At 37.8% G+C, this 17,690-nt stretch overlaps 1 protein-coding gene across 6 annotated transcripts in view; it reads right to left on the bottom strand.

Annotated features, from left to right (window-relative positions):
* Positions 1-17,690, bottom strand: part of HECW2 (HECT, C2 and WW domain containing E3 ubiquitin protein ligase 2) — a 445,235-nt gene that overhangs the window by 409,607 nt on the left and 17,938 nt on the right. Inside the window, exon 1 of one of the 6 annotated variants that reach the window (XM_051849336.2) lies at positions 3,622-4,350. The exons of the other annotated variants lie outside the window; for them this stretch is intronic. The gene's annotated coding sequence lies outside the window, so the exon portion shown is untranslated. Of the gene's footprint in view, positions 1-3,621; positions 4,351-17,690 lie in introns of those variants that run through there. 6 annotated transcript variants of the gene reach the window in all.

Below are 17,690 nucleotides of genomic sequence, written 5' to 3'. Positions count from 1 at the left end.
AGCTTCAGCCTGGCCCAACTCCCAGCCACTGTGGAGTTGAACTGAACCAACAGATGAAAGATCTTTTTTTTCTCTCCTTCTCTGTCACTCTGCCTTTCAAAAGAATAAGACAGATCTTTCTTAAAAGTAAAGAAACTATGATTAACTACTCAGAAAGAAAATCTGTAGTCCTCAGAAAATAAACTCCAAATGGATTAGAGTTACATATTTTGTTAAAGAAATCATCATGTCATCTACCCTGAATCTCTTCCTTAAATCGCATCAGTGGTTTCCCACGGCTCTCATGACAAGAGATCAAAATCCTTAACAGGACCTACAAGTCTTTACACGGTCTGGCTTTTCTCCAGCCATAATCCTGAAGTAATCCTGCTTCACCTTAAGGAATCTCTGTGACACCTTACCATAACTGAGCTATAACCTTGCTTCAGGGTTGAACTCAGCCATGCCCCAGGAAAGTGCTCCAGACCTCCCTGAGCAGACCTGTCACTCTCATTAGGCATTTTTAGATCACAGTTACCTCTCCTTCATAATACTCACCACAGTTTTAATTTTATTTGTGCAAATTTTAAAGAAATTAATATCTATTTTCTTTCTTGCTTGCTTTATTGAAGTATAATTGTCAAATGAAAATGATATATACTTAAGGTATATAGTAAGATGTTTTGATATGCATATACATTAAGAAATGATTACCATAATCGAGCTAAGTAACATAGGGAACCCCTCACAGGCACTTTTTTGTGTGTGCTAAGATCTATTCTCAGAGCAGATTTCAAGTAAACTTTACATTATTATTATTATTATTATTAACTATTGTCACCATCCTGTACATGAGGTCTCCAGAATTTATTCACCTTAAAACCCAAACCTTGTACCCTATGACCAACACCCCTTTATCTGCCCCAAGCCCTAATTCATGATAACCCCTCTTCTGCTGTTTCTATGAATTTGACTTTTAGATTCCATTTATAAGTGAAACCACATGGTACTTCTCTTTCTGTGTCTAGTTTACTTCACTTAGCATAATATCCTCCTTAAGATCTATTTTCTAGTAAACTGAAGGTATAAAAAGGTAAAAATTCAGGGGCTGGTGCTATGGCGTACATGTAGTGCTACCATCACACATGGGTGCCTGAGTCCCAGCTGCTCCATTTCTGAGCCAGCTCTCTGCTGTGGCCTGAGAAAGCAGCAGAAGATGGCCCAAGTCCTTAGGCCCCTACACCCATGTGGGAGACCCAGAAGAAGCTCCTGGCTCCTGGCTTCGGATCAGCCCAGATCTGGCCATTGTGGCCATCTGGGGAGTGAACCAGAAGACAGAAAATCTCTCTCTGCCTATGCCTCTACCCCTCTCTAACTCTGCTTTTCAAATAAATAAATTAATCTTTAAAAAAAAGGATTAAGTTCTTAAAAAAGGGGGTGGGGGTTTAAGATTCTATCTTTTTTCTCTCCCTATTGACTCAACACTGCCACATTAAGACTCACTCACTGAATACTTGTGGAACTAAAGTGTGTGATAGAAAAACTGACCTAAAACACAGATGATCACATAATCTAGGAGTGGAGGCAGACATCCTAAGTTTAACACAGAAGCAGACACGGTAAAGGAAAAGACTGAAATACTACGAAAACCCAAATATCTCCATCAAGAACATTATGAACAAACTTAAAATATAAACTGAAAACTGGGGAAAATATTAACAATATCCTTGATTAGTAGCTGATTGCCTTAAAAAATAAGGAGCTTTTAACAGATCAGTAGCTTCCAAAAATGTGCAAAGGACATACACAAGCAGTCTCAGAATAACAGTTTCTACAGAAATCCAACATCATTAGAAAATAAAGGAAACTTTCACGCAAAAATATTTTTATCAAATTAAGAACTTCTGGAAATTATAATGCCTCAGTGTTAGAAAGAGTAAGCATCAAATTTTATATATTTTAAGTGGGAATACAAACTTATAGAACTTACCTAGAGGGAAATTTTATAATTTGTACAAAGTATGTACAGTTTTAGACTCTGTAATACCTCTCCAAGAACTTTTAGATCAAGGAAAGATAATAGTCACTACAGAATTACTAACAAATAATGAAAGATTAAAAACAACACAAAATATCTAACAATAGATGAAGCAAGTTCTAGGACATACACAAACTAAAATGCCATTAAAATCATGTGACGGAAGATTAGTCAAAGACATGAGGAAATATTACTAATATAATAAGTATAGAAAGTGGGTTTCAAACCAGTAAAATTGTGGCTTCCACATCTAAAAGATACATTTCATGTAGGAAAAAAGAAACAAGACTGAGTAGACTAAATTGTCAACATTAGGGACAAAGTCATTGTAAGTTAGAGTTTATGGTGATTTTTAATTTCTTTTCCTTATTTTACATTTTCTACCATGAACATTTATGTTCTGTAATCAGGAAGAAATTAATTTAAAAATTAATAACACCTCATTCTTTCCTAAAATGTACTTGTGGTATGTCAAATGCTATACTAAACACTTTACATAAATTACCTTGTTAATCCTATGAGACAGACATTAACCTATGAAGTAGGTACTATCATTTTTCCCAGAGATGAATAAATGTAATTTAATCAAAACAAAAAATGTTCCATGTATGTTTTCTTTTTTTTTTTTTTTTTTTTTTTTTTTTTTTTTTTGACAGGCAGAGTGGACAGTGAGAGAGAGAGACAGAGAGAAAGGTCTTCCTTTGCCGCTGGTTCACCCTCCAATGGCCGCCGCTGCAGCCGGCGCACCGCGCTGATCCTGGCAGGAGCCAGGAGCCAGGTGCTTTTCCTGGTCTCCCATGGGGTGCAGGGCCCAAGCACCTGGGCCATCCTCCACTGCACTCCCTGGCCACAGCAGAGGGCTGGCCTGGAAGAGGGGCAACCGGGACAGAATCCGGCGCCCCGACCGGGACTAGAACCCGGTGTGCCGGCGCCGCAAGGTGGAGGATTAGCCTATTGAGCCACGGCGCCGGCTCCATGTATGTTTTCTTAAATCTGATTAAAGTTACTTATGTAACATTTTCCAAACATCAACCACTTAAAGTTAAAAAAAATCAGGGTATTACACCTGTATGTAAAATCAGTCTCTGAACTCAGACTTGGACTATGAGTTCAGATTCAGGAGGAGATCAGAGAAAACCATCATCAAGTATTCAGTTAGAACACTGATAAATTAGGGACTTTGTGCCAGACCTCCTAGTTTCCAGGTGTAAGCAGAATCCTGAATTTGGACTGACTGACATTGAATTCACCACATTTCTCAATTATAAAGAAAAGTGTCCTTTCCAGAGGATTATATCAGCACCCTCTTTGAAACTTGCATTTTATAGCTGTCTTCATAGAAAAGAATTCCAAATACTGCAACCATTCAAACATGAGTAATTCACCAAAGCTCTTTTCACAAACCATTATTGTTTCAAACACATACTCTCTTTTTCTTGACTTTGACTGACATGTTGACCTATCCTCTGTGTTAGATGGAATATTCTCAGCTTTCTGGATGTGTCATCCCTACTGGCTATGATCCAGCTGATGAACCTGCCAGACTGAAGGTCTCTGAAGGCCAGTATCTGCTGTGGTGGCCATTAACAGAAGATGATACTTACCTGGCAAAGAAATTATTCAGAAATATATTTGATAGACAAAACTACCAGAAGCTATGTAAGTCCTTCTTCAGTTTAGCTGGGGCAGACATGGAAAAAAAAAAAAAAAACTAGTAAGGAATTATTTAAAATACCAAAGATATGTAGTAATGTGTACTTACCACTCAATGGGCATTTTCTCTACACCAGGAACTACATTGGGTTCTTAATACATTAGCCTAACAACATCCCTGGGAGGTATAAATTAATCCCATTTTAACTATTATGAACTCAAAAATCAGTGGTTAAATAACTACTACTAGGCCACAAAACTAATAAGCAGAAGAGTTTGGATTCAAACTACATCCAGCTAATTCCAAATCCTTTTCAATACACCATACCGCTGCCCCTCTGCCAGCTCATTGCACCTACCAGCGTCCCACTGGGGCCAGCATTGTGGAATAACTGGTAAAGCTACTGCCTATGATGCTGCATTCTATATGGCAATGGTTCATGTCCCAGCTGCTCCACTTCCAATACAGCTCCCTGCTGGTGGCCTGGGAAAAGCAGCAGAAGATGGCCCAGGTATCTGGGCCCCTGCCATCCATGTGACAGACCTGGATGACACTCCTGGCTTCAACCTGGCCCAGACCTGGCAATTGCAACTATCTAGGGAGTAAACCAGCAGATGGAAGACGTCTCTCTTTCTCTAACTCTTTCAAATAAATAAACAAATCTTAAAAAAAAAAAAAAAAAGAGTTCCCAATAGTCCCTCCCACCTGAGAGCCAGTAAGCTGTACCTGCAGTTTGGCATAGGCTTAAAGGATTTTCTTCAACAGCACATGAGAAAATCAGCCCATCAGTCACACCTGACCCACCCACCGCTAAATTCCTTCCACATCCCTCCCCAGATAAAAAAAAAAAAAATCTAGAAAGTCAGGAAGACCTGATTTCTATCAAGTTTCGATCAGCATTACTGAAGCTAATGCTGCGCTAATGCCAGGTGCTAACAGCTGATTACTACTCACAGGGTTATGCAGAAAATCAGCAGCTCCACCCCAACCCTATAGTGCCATGGAATAAAAGGTGGCAAACAGCAGAGGCACAGCCACAGCTGGAGCCTTCTTTCCTGGAATTTTCCCTCCGTGGTGAAGCACACCTTTAACAATTTAACCACATGGTATCACCATGCAAAGGATCTGTAAAGCAGAGAAAAGGAAGAGTACTCTAGCTTATGAGTAGAAAATGACTACAAAAGTAACTTTCTGAAAATACTATTCTTGGTATTTGGAAAGCTCTCTTTAAATCTTGGAAGGAGCGGTGTGGAGAAGGTCATCATCCAACAGCTGTACTGAGCCAACAGGTCACAATACATGCTTCCACTCTAAAATGACAGCCCTAAATATGCTATTTGGTAATTGTGAGGAATCTCATCTCTCAACTAGTTAACCTGCAGAGGGACACACTCATGAGAAGGATTCCCAGTGCTTCTCAGAGCTGATTTGTATGTGAACCACCTGAAGACAGTGGTTCAGATTCTGACTCAACGGGGCTGGGGTGGGGCCTAGGAGTCTGCATTTCTAAGAAGCACCCTGGTGGTGCTTCTGCTGCAGAGAACACTCTGCAAGGGTCCCAGTGCTTGTCTCTTCACTGAGATCCTGATGTCCCTGTACTCCCATTCTTGCTCTAGGGAAGTGAGCTCTAAGAAACCCCTTACTGCAAGCCTATTTTTTCTCAATCTAAAAAAATACATATTTTACCATTCAATTCCAAGACTTCTCCTTTACTCAAATAGTCAACAGGCATTTCCAGAAAAGTAGTTTAAGTCAGCTTTTCTCAAAATGGACTCTATAGACATTTTCCTGATCCATCAACAAGAATAATTTTCCTGTGAAAGAGGCGCAAACAGCGGCTTCTTGATCAGACTGCTGTCTCAGCAGCACAGCCAACACACAGCTGCAGGAACAGGGCTGATGTCTGGGGATGGGCAAAGGTTAGGAGGAAGGGCAAGTTCAGAAAACCACAGGGCTTGAAGTCCCACCCGTGTACCTCTAAAGTGGATTAATAAGTGGTTTAGGAGAACTGAGGGACAATAAAAAGAGGCATTCAGCAGAAGCCAGCATGGTTTTGAGAAAAATATATTCTGCCAAATACTTTATTTCCTTTTTGACAGGATTACTCATATGAGAACAGCTAGTTATGATAATGCTTTAGACATCATATCTAGATTTCAGCAAGGTATTGAGTCTCTTAAAACATTCTTGGAGCCCACAGAGAAATGCAGTCTAAATAATGTGCTGAATAGATTCACAGGTGGTTAAACAGAATTTCCATACACAACACACCGTGGAATAAATGTCAGGCTAGTCAGATTCTTTCAGTTCCTTCCCTTTCCCACCTCCAAACTCTCCCAACCTCCAACCAAATTAGAAATACCACCACAAGTATATGTACTGGCACTAAACTTTTACAAATACCATAAAAAGATATAAAGAAGAAAGTCACTTACATCAGCACTTTACAAAACAGGAATTTAATGCAGTATACTTAACCGCATCTATTTCTGATAAGACTTCACTCCTTAAAATGTAATGATACTTTACCTGTATGAGTTTTTTATTTAAACTGTTTTCAATGGCAACTTCAGTGGTTAATACTTAGAGAAAGGCAGAAATATAAAAAGGAGGAGAAGTGGATATAGAGAAGCTACTGAGGTTTTTCCAACTAAAATGTGGGGTAGGTAATTGAAAATGAGCACCAATAAAATGTATTTCCAACAAGCAGATAAATTGGAAGGACAAGGAAGAAGTGCACGTGAGCACTGCCCCAAAGATCTGTTTCCATCTTAAGCTTCTATGTTATTTGTCTCTCCGGGATCACGGAGGGTCTCAGGAGGCAGTATGCTGGAGCTTTTATTCTGGATCACAAATCAGAAAAGGACCAGCTTCAAGAACCACACCCAAAACTGGTCCCAGAAATGCTGATCATCTTCAATATATCAAAGCTATATACTCATCACTAAAACTATAGGAAATGAGAATATCCCATTAAAATGATAGAGGAAATTAATTGTGTAAAATGCCTAAACTACCTTTATTTACTTTTATAAAATAGAGGTGAGTATTTAGTCTAGCTGTTAAGATGCCAGTTAAGACTTCTGCAACCCATATCAGAGTATCTAGGTTCAATGCCCAGCTCCGGTTCCTGAGTCCAACTTCCGCTAATGCAGACTCTAGGAGGCAGCAGAGATGGATCAAGTATTCAGGGTCCTGCCACCCACTTAAAGACCTAGATTGCATTCCTGCCTCCTAGCTTCAGGCTGATCCCATTTTTCCCCTCCTGATTTCCCTATTTTTCTTCCTCTCTCTCTCTCTCTCTCTCAAATCAATCAAAAAACAATTTTTTAAGATACTGTAACTTTATTTTATTCAAATAAAAATGTTCTTTCCCAAATAAGGAAGCATTCAAAGGCTACAAGAGTCATGTGTAATGAACACAGAAGCTGGCTTTAAAAGGCACCTACTAACTACACATAAACAATCTGTGCATCTATAATATTGATAATGAATTATAGCAGGTTTAAAAACCAATTAATCTATATTAAAGGCAAGTGGAGGGATGCAAGGAAAGTTCTTGCAGATGTCATCTATTAAATGAAAAATAAATGACAGAATTAGAAAATAATCCCTTCACAATCTCCAATGTAATTAATTCAGGTAAGAATTATCTACGCATGCTAAAAGTACCTCGGAAAAAAAGAGTGGGTTACAGGGCATCTGCATGATCACAAGCATTGTCCCACAGAAACTAACCAGAAAAGGACAAACGTACTTGCATGTGGGAATGCTACAGTGGTCACCACTAAACCAAGTGATCCCTCCACAATCACCCACACCAGGCTGCTCAGACATCACATGCTTCCCAATGAGATGGAGTAAGTGGCCATCACCTCAGATGTCTTCTTGCCAAAAATGCTTACCCCAACCTAAAACTTGAGAAGCAGGCAGACAAAGCCAGAATACAGAACATGCCTCAACTGGCCTAAACTCTCCAAATTAGTCATCATAAAACAAAACAAAACAAAATACAGGGGACTTTTTCTAGATTAAAAAGAAGACACATGACAGTCAAATGCAATGTGTAAAATGCTATTGCATCCTAAGTCAAAATAAACAAAAGTTGTGGGATAACTTCGAAATAAAATATACATGAGATATTATTGAATTGAGGTTAATTAGGTTAAAGTTCAGCAACAATAATAATCTCAGGGGGGACAACATGGAGAAGCTGGTAACTCTTATCAGAGCACCAATTCAAATCCTACCTGCCCTGCTTCCCATACAGCTCCCTGTAAATGCTTCTGGGAAAACAGCCAAACATAGCCCAGGTACCCAGGTCCCTGACACCCATACAGGAGATCAGGATGAAGTTACAAGCTCCTGACTTTAGCCTACCCCTGCCCTGGCTGTTCAGACATTTGCAGGGTGAACCAGCAGATGGAAGATCCCTACCTGTCTCTCTCTGTCCCCCTTCCTCCCTCCCTTTTTGTCACTCTACCTTTCAAATTAATAAAATAATAATAATCTTAGGAGTGGTAGGAAATGTCTTTATTCTTAGGAAGTATTCAAGTATTTATGGGTAATGTTTAATAGTATCTACAAATTATTTTAAAAGGTTCAGAAAAAATGTATATACAAAATAACATATTATAGAATATTAACAATTGATCTAGATGAAAAGTATTACGATTATATATGTTTTCCTTTTATTCCAACATTTAGCAATTTTTCAAAATTAAAGACTAGATAGAGGCTGGTGCCATGGTATAGCAGGTAATGCCGTAGCCTGCATTGCCTGCATCCCAAATAGGCACCCATTTGAGTTTCGGCTTCTCCACTTCCAATCCAGCTCCCTGCTAATGGCCTGAGAAAGCAGATGGCCCACGTGCTTGGGCCCCTGCACCCACACGGGAGACCTACAAAAAGCTGCTGGCACCTGGCTTCAGATCAGACCAGCTCGGGTGGATACAGCCATTTGGGGAGCAGACCAGAAGGTGGAAGATCTCTCTCTCCATCCTCTCTCTCTCTCTCTCTTTAACTCTTTAAAATAAATAAATAAATAAATATTTTTTAAAAAGCTGGAGAAAGAAAAAACTTTAAGGATTCATTAATATTTTTCCTTATTCTCTCTTAATTTTTCCATATGTTCTTCAACTTCAGGCCTCCTACTATAGATCTTTGCAATATTAACTTATACTTGAGGTTTGATAGTAAATATAATTATCTCTAAGTGAATCATTAAGTATTTCATACTTATATAGACAGTAATAAAAATTTTTAAAATAGAGTATCAAGTAAAAGTTTAATGAGCAGTATAGCCTAGTAAACAACATAATGAAAGCTGAGTGGTAATTTCTGTTTTTGTGGTTTTTTTTTTTTTTTTTTTTTTTGAGATAAGCATTCCAACTCCTTCTTCACAGACATAAACAGAGCCTAGATAATAATGTGCTAATTAAACAGAGAAAGCATTGGGTAATTTTCAAAACTCTGTTTAGTCCAGTGATGTCCACTATGTTCACAATGAAATCCAACATAACTGATCACAAGGCTGGTGGCTGCAGTAGCCCAGTCCCTGTTTCATTAAACTTAAAGAGCATCTTCAGCTCAGCCACAAAATAAGCCAGAAGCTGTTCCAGAAATCAAGAAAACAAGTACCAAAAGCTGCAGGTTAAATCAGTGAGAACTCAATCTAAATTTGGCAGATTTAATCTAAAATTGTTGATGACAAAGCAGATGGTACCCATATTCTCTCAGCATTTTGCCCAAAAAATAGCAAACCAAAGAAGGATTCTTATGCAACAAATGAACATGCTTTCAAGATGCTAAATTTAAAAAAGATTTTAAATTTAACATGTTCTTCATTTTGCTTTATTTTTTATATCCTCATTAAAGAAAGCAGGGGGTTAATGAACAGAGATTTAAAGGTCAGCTTCCTCATCTTTAAACACATTTCCAATGGATTTATACTCTGATTTTAAAATATAAACATATAATTTCACAAAGCTAATGAAAAGCCTTGATATCTACATAGTCATTTTTCATCATTCTTGACAAAGAACTTAGTCTACCAAGAACTGCTTTCAAAATATGAAATGAATGATCCTTAACAACTGATAGGTTGATATTAATGTGTAACAAAACCAAAACACAAAATAATTTGTTCAAAAATAATTGTCTATAAAAAATTAAAGAAAGCTTTGTCATGAAGTTAAATGTTTCTTTATCAATGACAATTCAACCCAGATCATTTAAAACGTAAATTCTCTCTACTTGTGTGTTATTTGATCATTTTTCATCTTTTAGTTAGAGGCTTTCTATTTACTTCCCTGAGCCAAAGGCCAGAAAATAACTTCACACATTACAGAGGCATTTTACAATTTTCTCTTGTGCAGCAAATCATATGCTAAGAATATCTTGCCATATAAATAAATGAACTGCTTCTAGCGATGACCCATTTTAAAAGAAAAAAACTAAGATTTTTGAAAGTGAAATTAAATTTACTCTAATGGACTACTTACCTCAAAACCTACTTATATTTTATCTGCATAAAACCATTCTAAGAAACAGTGTGAAAGGTAATACCATTAATAATACTATTTAAAAATAGTTTAAAGCAAACCAAAAAAGCCACTCTAGGTGTTAAGGGTCTCTAGTATAGTTTCTATGTGTTTAAGTTTTATTGCTTTAAATAGTATAATTTTCCTGAAGTCAAATAAACACTGATTATGAATTCTTTAACACTAAAATGAAAAAATAAAGATATACTCTTATCATTAGAAAAAAATTATCTCCTGAGTTAACATTTGATATATGTTATGTATCAGAAACTGTAAACAGTATTACCTTTCCTAACCCTCAAGACAACACACTGAAGTAGATGCAATTATTCTCACATTTTAGCAATTAAGAAACCAAGATTCAGAGAAGTTAAGCAACTGTGGCAGATTACCAGGTGTTGCCCAAAATCTCATTTTTCCTTTTTTCCTAGTAGCAGTTTTAGCTGCTCCCATGGTCCATGGTTGTCCACTGAGAGACTATATCTACCAATCTCCTATTGAGTTTAGAAGTGGTCAAGATAAAGCTCTAACCAATGGACCACGAGTGGAATTGTCACGTGTGATTTCTGTGTCATGTGCTTCCCACAGGCTGGAACACAAACATCTGGAACTGAGGCAACTTCAACCATGCAGAGGATGACAGCACAACAGAAGATCCAAGAGCGATCAAATAAAAGAAATGAGCATCACTCAAAGAATCTGTCCTTCCTGAACCACCTGTTTGCCTTAAACAGAAACAGAACATAAGACAAAAATAAGCTTCTATCTTCACTGGGCCACAGTGTTTTGGTGCAGTGTCTATTACAGAAGCTTAGGTCATACCCAAACAATCACAGAAACCAGTACCAGAAGTGGGATGCTAACGTTACATGTATATAAATATGAGGCACTAGTTAGCTGTTGAATGCTTCATAACAAGACAGTAGAAACTGCTAAATTTTTTAAAGATTTATTTATTTATTTATTTGAAAGGCAGAGGGGGAGAGGCAGAGGCAGGGAGAGGCAGAGGCAGGGGCAGTGAGAGAGAGAAATCTTCCATTCACTGGGTCACTCCCCAAATGGCCGCCACAGCCAGGGCTGGGCCAAACAGAAGCCAGGAGCCAGGAGCCAGGAGCTTTTTCCAGGTCTCCCATGTGGATACAGGGATCCAAACACTTACGCCATCTTCCTGTGCTCTCCCAGGTCTATTAGCAGAGAGCTGGATCAGAAGTGGAGCAGCCACAACTCAAACCAGCAGCCATATAGGATGTGGGTATAGCAGATGGCGGCTTTATACACTATGCCGAAATGTCGGTCCCAGAAAGTGCTAATTAAAAGGGGTCATAAACTAGTGACCCTTTGTATACCAGGGGACTGGCAGGCTAATCTGTCACCTGAGACAAACTGAAGAGCTTAGCGTATCACACACCTATAGTACCCATTTAACTAATAAAAGTGGATGGGAAATGCAGTAATAAGATATTTCTGTATCCAGTTGTTAGAGTAGGATTAATTATCAAAAAACGATATGGGTCACTTTCACAAAGAAATCCTGGAACTAATTATGTTCTTTAGCAAAACATACAGATTTACCATGTACAATAAATATGTCAGTAGTAGGTTACCTTATAAAATCTGTTTCTAGATTAATTTCATTCTTATATTAAAAGAAATTCAACAGCACTGACTTGATTTCCATTCACATGTCGGAACATCAATGAAACTCATGATGAAATGCTGGGTTAGTTGCTTATTCAAAATAACAACAATAATCCTTTTCCCTGTGCTCTTATTTTTATTTAGAAAAATAATAAAACAAGTAATTGAAAGATTCACCTAGGAATCATCAGTCAGATTACACTTAATTTTGTAATTTACTCATTCACTAATCCCTGACATAGCTTCATGTCATTTAAATGTTTTACTTTTAATAAACTTTAAAAACAAGAGAGTATTTCAGGCATGGAAAGCCAAGACACTCTGGCAAAAAAAAAAAAAAAAAAAGACCTAAATGAAAGATCTCCACGAGTGAGATCCCAGTGGAAAGAACAGGTCATCAAAGAAGGAGGTACCTTTCTCTGAAGGGAGGAGAGAACTTCCACTCTGACTACGACCTTGTCTAAATAAGATCAATGTCTGCGAACTCAAAAGCTTCCATAGCCTTGGCAACTCCTGACAAGAGCCTAGGGTGATTACTGATGCTATAAACAAGAGTGTCAATTTGTTAAGTCAACAACAGGAGTCACTGTGCACTTACTCCTCATGTAGGATCTCTGTCCTTAATGTGCTGTACAGTGTGATTTAATGCTATAACTAGTACTCAAACAGTATTGTTCACTTTGTGCTTCTATGTGGGAGCAAACTGTTGAAATCTTTACTTAATATATGCTAAACTGATCTTCTGTATATAAAGAGAATAGAAAATGAATCTTGATGTGGATGGAAAGGGAGAGGGAGTGGGGGGGGAGGGTTGCGGGTGGGAGGGAAATTATGGGGGGGGGGGAGCCATTGTAATCCATAAGCTGTACTTTGGAAATTTATATTCATTAAATAAAAGTTAAAAAAAAAAAGAGAGCAGTGAATTAATCTCTAATGTCTGGAACAACGAAAAAACAACAACTACTTTCTATAAGGAAATTTATTAAATAGAAAAATTTGAGAAAAATCATTAAGTTTACTATCCTACTTTAAAAATCATGAAGTTGGATATCTCTCTGTAGATACCTCCACACCAAAAAAGGAAAAAAAGAAACTATATACCCAAAAGACTTGAAAACAGTGTCTCAAAAGAGATAGCTGCTATGCATAATAGCTAAAATATGAAAGCAACCCAAGTATACATAAAAGAAAAAACAAACAAGATTTTGCATAAAAATATAATATTTATATTATAAATATAAATACAAATATAAATAAAGTAACATTCGATCTTAGGAAACTGACACATGCTACAACATGGATAAACCTTGAGGATACTATTCTAAATAAAATAAGCCAGTCACAAAAGGACAAACACTGCACAATTCCACTCATATAAACTACCTAGAATAGTCAAATTTATAGAGAAAGAAAGTAAAATGGTGATTTTCAAGAACTAGGGAAAGAGATAAATTGAGAGTTTTACTTAATGGGTGCAATTTCAGTTCCATTAGATGAAAAAGGTTTTAGAGATTGGCTGAACAACAATGAATGTACCTAACATTACTGAATTATATACTTAAAAGTAAACAAGAAGGAAAATTTGGTGTATTAAAATTGACTGAATGTTTGTGTCTCCCTAAAATTCATACATTGAAATCCTAAACCCAATGTGATGATATTTGGAGGAAACTAGGTCATGAGGCTCCATCCTGATGAATAAGATTAGCACCCTTACACGAAGAGGCCAGAGAGCTAGCCAGCTCCTTTACCAGCATGTGAGGACATAGCAAGAAAACAATTGTCTATGAACCAGGAAGAAGGCTCTCACCAAGAAGCCAACCTTTGCTGGCATCATAACCTTGGACTTGCAGCCCCCAGAACTATGAAAAATAAGTATTTGTTGTTTTGGCCACCCAGTTTATATTATTTGGTTGCAGAAGATACAAATGATTAAAGCATGTATTTTTACCACAATCAACTTTTTCTTAATTTTCACACAGACTTGGGGTAAAAAAAAGTATATACCCATAGGAGGGGTGAAAAAAACAAGGATGACAAAGATGAAATTGGTGCTAATAAAAAATATGTATTAAAATCTTTTCTTAAAAAAAGAAAACTGAAAAAAATTAATTATAACATCATTAAGAGTGGCAAGCAATTTTAAAATTCAATAGGTTGAGAAAACACTTCTAGAATGACTAAGGACTTTCAGAAAAGCCAGAATGCTGGTAAAAACTGTCAAAATCAACTTTTTCATAACTCTGGAAATTAACAGATGTACAACATTACAAGGAAGATCTATTTGAAAAAAATGGTTATGTCATAGTATGAACAGTGAACTTTGTGACTTTTAAATTCATCCTACTTCCATCACTCTCTCCACAGCATCATGAAAACCAGGATCCTTGCAGCCATGGTAACTATGAAAGAACTCTAACAAGCCACTGGAGGAGGCAAAATAGGTCTGAAGATCCTCCAAAAGGCCTTATCCCAGAGAAATGTCACTATTTGACTTGGCGGGTATCTGGAAATGCCCCACTCTCAGAATTTCTCTTTATCAGAACTGACCCAATGTCTACTCAGAGGGAAAATCCTATCCCCACAGCTTTTGTCAGCTTCAATTGTTTAACACTGCAGATGCCTAAGGCAGCAATACCAGCTGTGGCAAACAAAAGTCTGGCAAAAGAGAGCAATTAGACAAGAAAAAGAAAAGGCATTGAAATGAAGAAGTAAAATTATCTGTTTGTGGATGATAGGATCATATATGTAGAAAATCCTAAAGATTGAAAAAGAAACTATGAGAAATAATAAATTCAGTAAAGTTGCAGGATATAAAATCAACATTTACAAAGTGGTATTTCTCTATACATATAACAAACTAATTGAAAAGAAACAAGAAAACAATCTCACTTACAACAGGGAAAAAAATAAGACACGTTGGAATAAATTTAACCAAGAAAGTGAAAAATTATGAAAAATTATGACATTAATAAACAAAATTAAAGATTACACAGATTATCTGAAATACATCCATGACCATAGATTGAAAGAATACTGTTAAATTTTTAATATTAAATGGTGATTTACAAATACAATATCTTCTATCAAAATCCCAATGACATTCTCTAAAGAATAGAAAAATAATCCTAAAATTCACATGAAACCACAGGAGATCCTAAATAATCAAAGAAATCTTGAACAAAAAGAATGAAACTGAAGGTGTACACTTCCTCAATTCAAAACACATTACAAAACCACAGTAATCAAAACAGAAGGGACCAGCATAAAAAGACATATAAACCAGTGGAACAGAATAGAAAGTCCAGAAATAGACCTACACACTTACAGTCATCTGATCTTTGAAAAAGATGCCAAGAGTACCCACAAAATGAAGAAAGGAAGGTCTCTTCAATAAATAGTGTTTGGAAAACTCAATACTCATATACAGAACAGAACTGAACCCTTACCTCACACCATATAAGAAATCAACTCAAAATGAATTAAATATCAAATGTAGGGTGGGCATTTGGGAAACGGATTAGGCCACAACTTGGTATATCTACCTGCATTGCATATTAGAACGCCTGAGTTGGAGTCCTGGCTCTGATCTCCAGGCCAGCTTCCTGTTAATGTGCACCTAGGAGGCAGAAAGTAAAGCCCCAAGTAGTTGGGTCCCTGCCAACCATACAGAAGACAGGAACTGAGTTCTAAGAGTTCTAAGGTCTTAACTTGACTTGGCCCACCCTTGGCCTTTCTCTCTCTGCCTCTCCCCCTCTCTCCCTCCCTCCCTCCCTCTCTCTCTTCTTCTCTCTCTCTCTCTCTCTCTTTATATCTCCTTCCCTCCCTCCCTTTCAAATAAATTTAAAGAAAAACTTGAAGAACACACACAAAAACAATCTTTTAATACAAGACCTGAAACTATAAAATTACCAGAAGAAAATAAGGAAAAAGCTTCTTGACATTGACCTAGAAAATAATATTTTGGATATAACACCAAAAGCCCAGACAACATAAGAAAAAAAAAAAAGACAAATGGAATTGCATCAAACTAAAACTTCTGCACAGCATAAGAAAACAATAAACAGAGTAAAAAGACAACCTATGGAATGGGAGAAAATATCTGCAAACCGCATATCTGAGAAAGTCAACATCCAAAATATAGAAAGAATTATTCAATTGCAAAAAAATTCAAATAATCCAATTTTTAAATTGAGCAAAGGATAAGAATACATATTTCTCAAAATAAGACACAGGGTATATGTCTAACAAGTGGTAAAATACCCAGCATCACTAATCATCAGGGAAATGCAAATCAAAACCACTATGAGATATCACTTCTCATCTATCAGAACAACTATTGCCAAAAAGACAAGGGAGAGGCCAATGTTGTCGTACAGTGGGTTGGGCCACTGCCTAAACTATCAGCATCCCATATGGGATTTCAAGTCCCAGCTTCTCTGCTTCTGGACCAGCTCCCTGCTAGTGTACCTGGGAAAGCATCAGACAACAGCATAGGATCTTGCGCCCTGGCCAACCATGTAGGGAACCGGATGAAACTCCTGGATCCTGGCTTCAGCCTGGTCCAACTCCAGCCTTTGCAGTCATTTGGGGAGTATACTAGCAGATGGAAGATTTCTCTCTCGGGGCCGGCACTGTGAAGTAGTGGGTAAAGCCACTGCCTGCAATGCCGGCATCCCATAGGGCACTGGTTAAAGTCCCAGCAGCTCCACTTCCAATCCAGCTCTCTGCTATGGCCTGGGAAAGCAGTAGAAGATGGCCCAGGTCCTTGAGCCTTTGCAACCTTGTGGAAGCTCTGGAAGAAGCTCCTGGCTCCTGGCTTCGGATTGGCACAGCTCTGGCCATTGTGGCCAACTGGGGAGTGAACCAATGGATGGAAGATCTCTCTCTCTCTCTCTCTCTCTCTCTCTCTCTCTCTCTCTCTCTGCCTCTCCTCTGTCTGTGTAACTCTGAAGGTATGAAAACTATCTAAGCTTCCATCAGTAGATATATGAAAAAGGAAAACATTACACACACATACTCTCCAAATATACATATATGAGAGTACTTTAAAATGCTTGTGGAAAAGAACTTATTTCGTTGCAAAACAAACATATGAGAGATGTTCAAGAAGGTGATAGGAACGTATAACATAAAACAATTATTCATAGATTTCAAAAAGTTTTTGCACCAATATAAACTTGTACTAACGTCTAACATGCCTGGAAAGGGTCTAATTTGAGATATCAAAGAGATAAAATATTAGTTTGAGAACAATCCCTCAAAAGTAACACAAATTCTATGAAAATTGAAGCAACAACAAACATCAAATTGATGTGAAGCTTGGGTGGAAAAATGGTAAAATCTTTGATACTTTAGAGAAACTTTATGTAGAGAGTATCCCAATGAAATGAGAGCTTTAGAAATGAATAATTCATTTCAAGAAGAAGTGAGATGATGCTGAAGATGAAGCATGTGGAGCTAGCATTATGCCATACCAGGTTAGGCTGCTACCTGCAATGCCAGCTTCCCATATGGGTACCAGTCCATGTCCCAGCTGCTCTACTTCCCATCCAGCTCCCTTCTCATGGCCTGGGCAAAGCAGCAGAAGATAGCCCAAGTGTGTGGGCCCCTGAACACATGTGGGGGACCCAGATAAAGCTCCTGCATCCTGGCTTCAGTCTGGGTCAGCCCTGGCCATTGCAGCATCTGGGGAGTGAACCAGTGGGTGGAGGAGCCCTCTGGTTCACCCACATCAGTTTGCAAGAAAAAAAGTAATCTTGTTCATGCTCTAATTGAAGAGGACCAAAGATTCACAGTAGAAACAATAGCCAACTCCATCAACATCTCAACTGTCTCA

Source organism: Oryctolagus cuniculus, chromosome 3 (assembly GCF_964237555.1).
Source record: "Oryctolagus cuniculus chromosome 3, mOryCun1.1, whole genome shotgun sequence".
Classification (NCBI taxonomy): domain Eukaryota; kingdom Metazoa; phylum Chordata; class Mammalia; order Lagomorpha; family Leporidae; genus Oryctolagus; species Oryctolagus cuniculus.
This window is presented reverse-complemented; position numbering and strand designations above follow the sequence as displayed.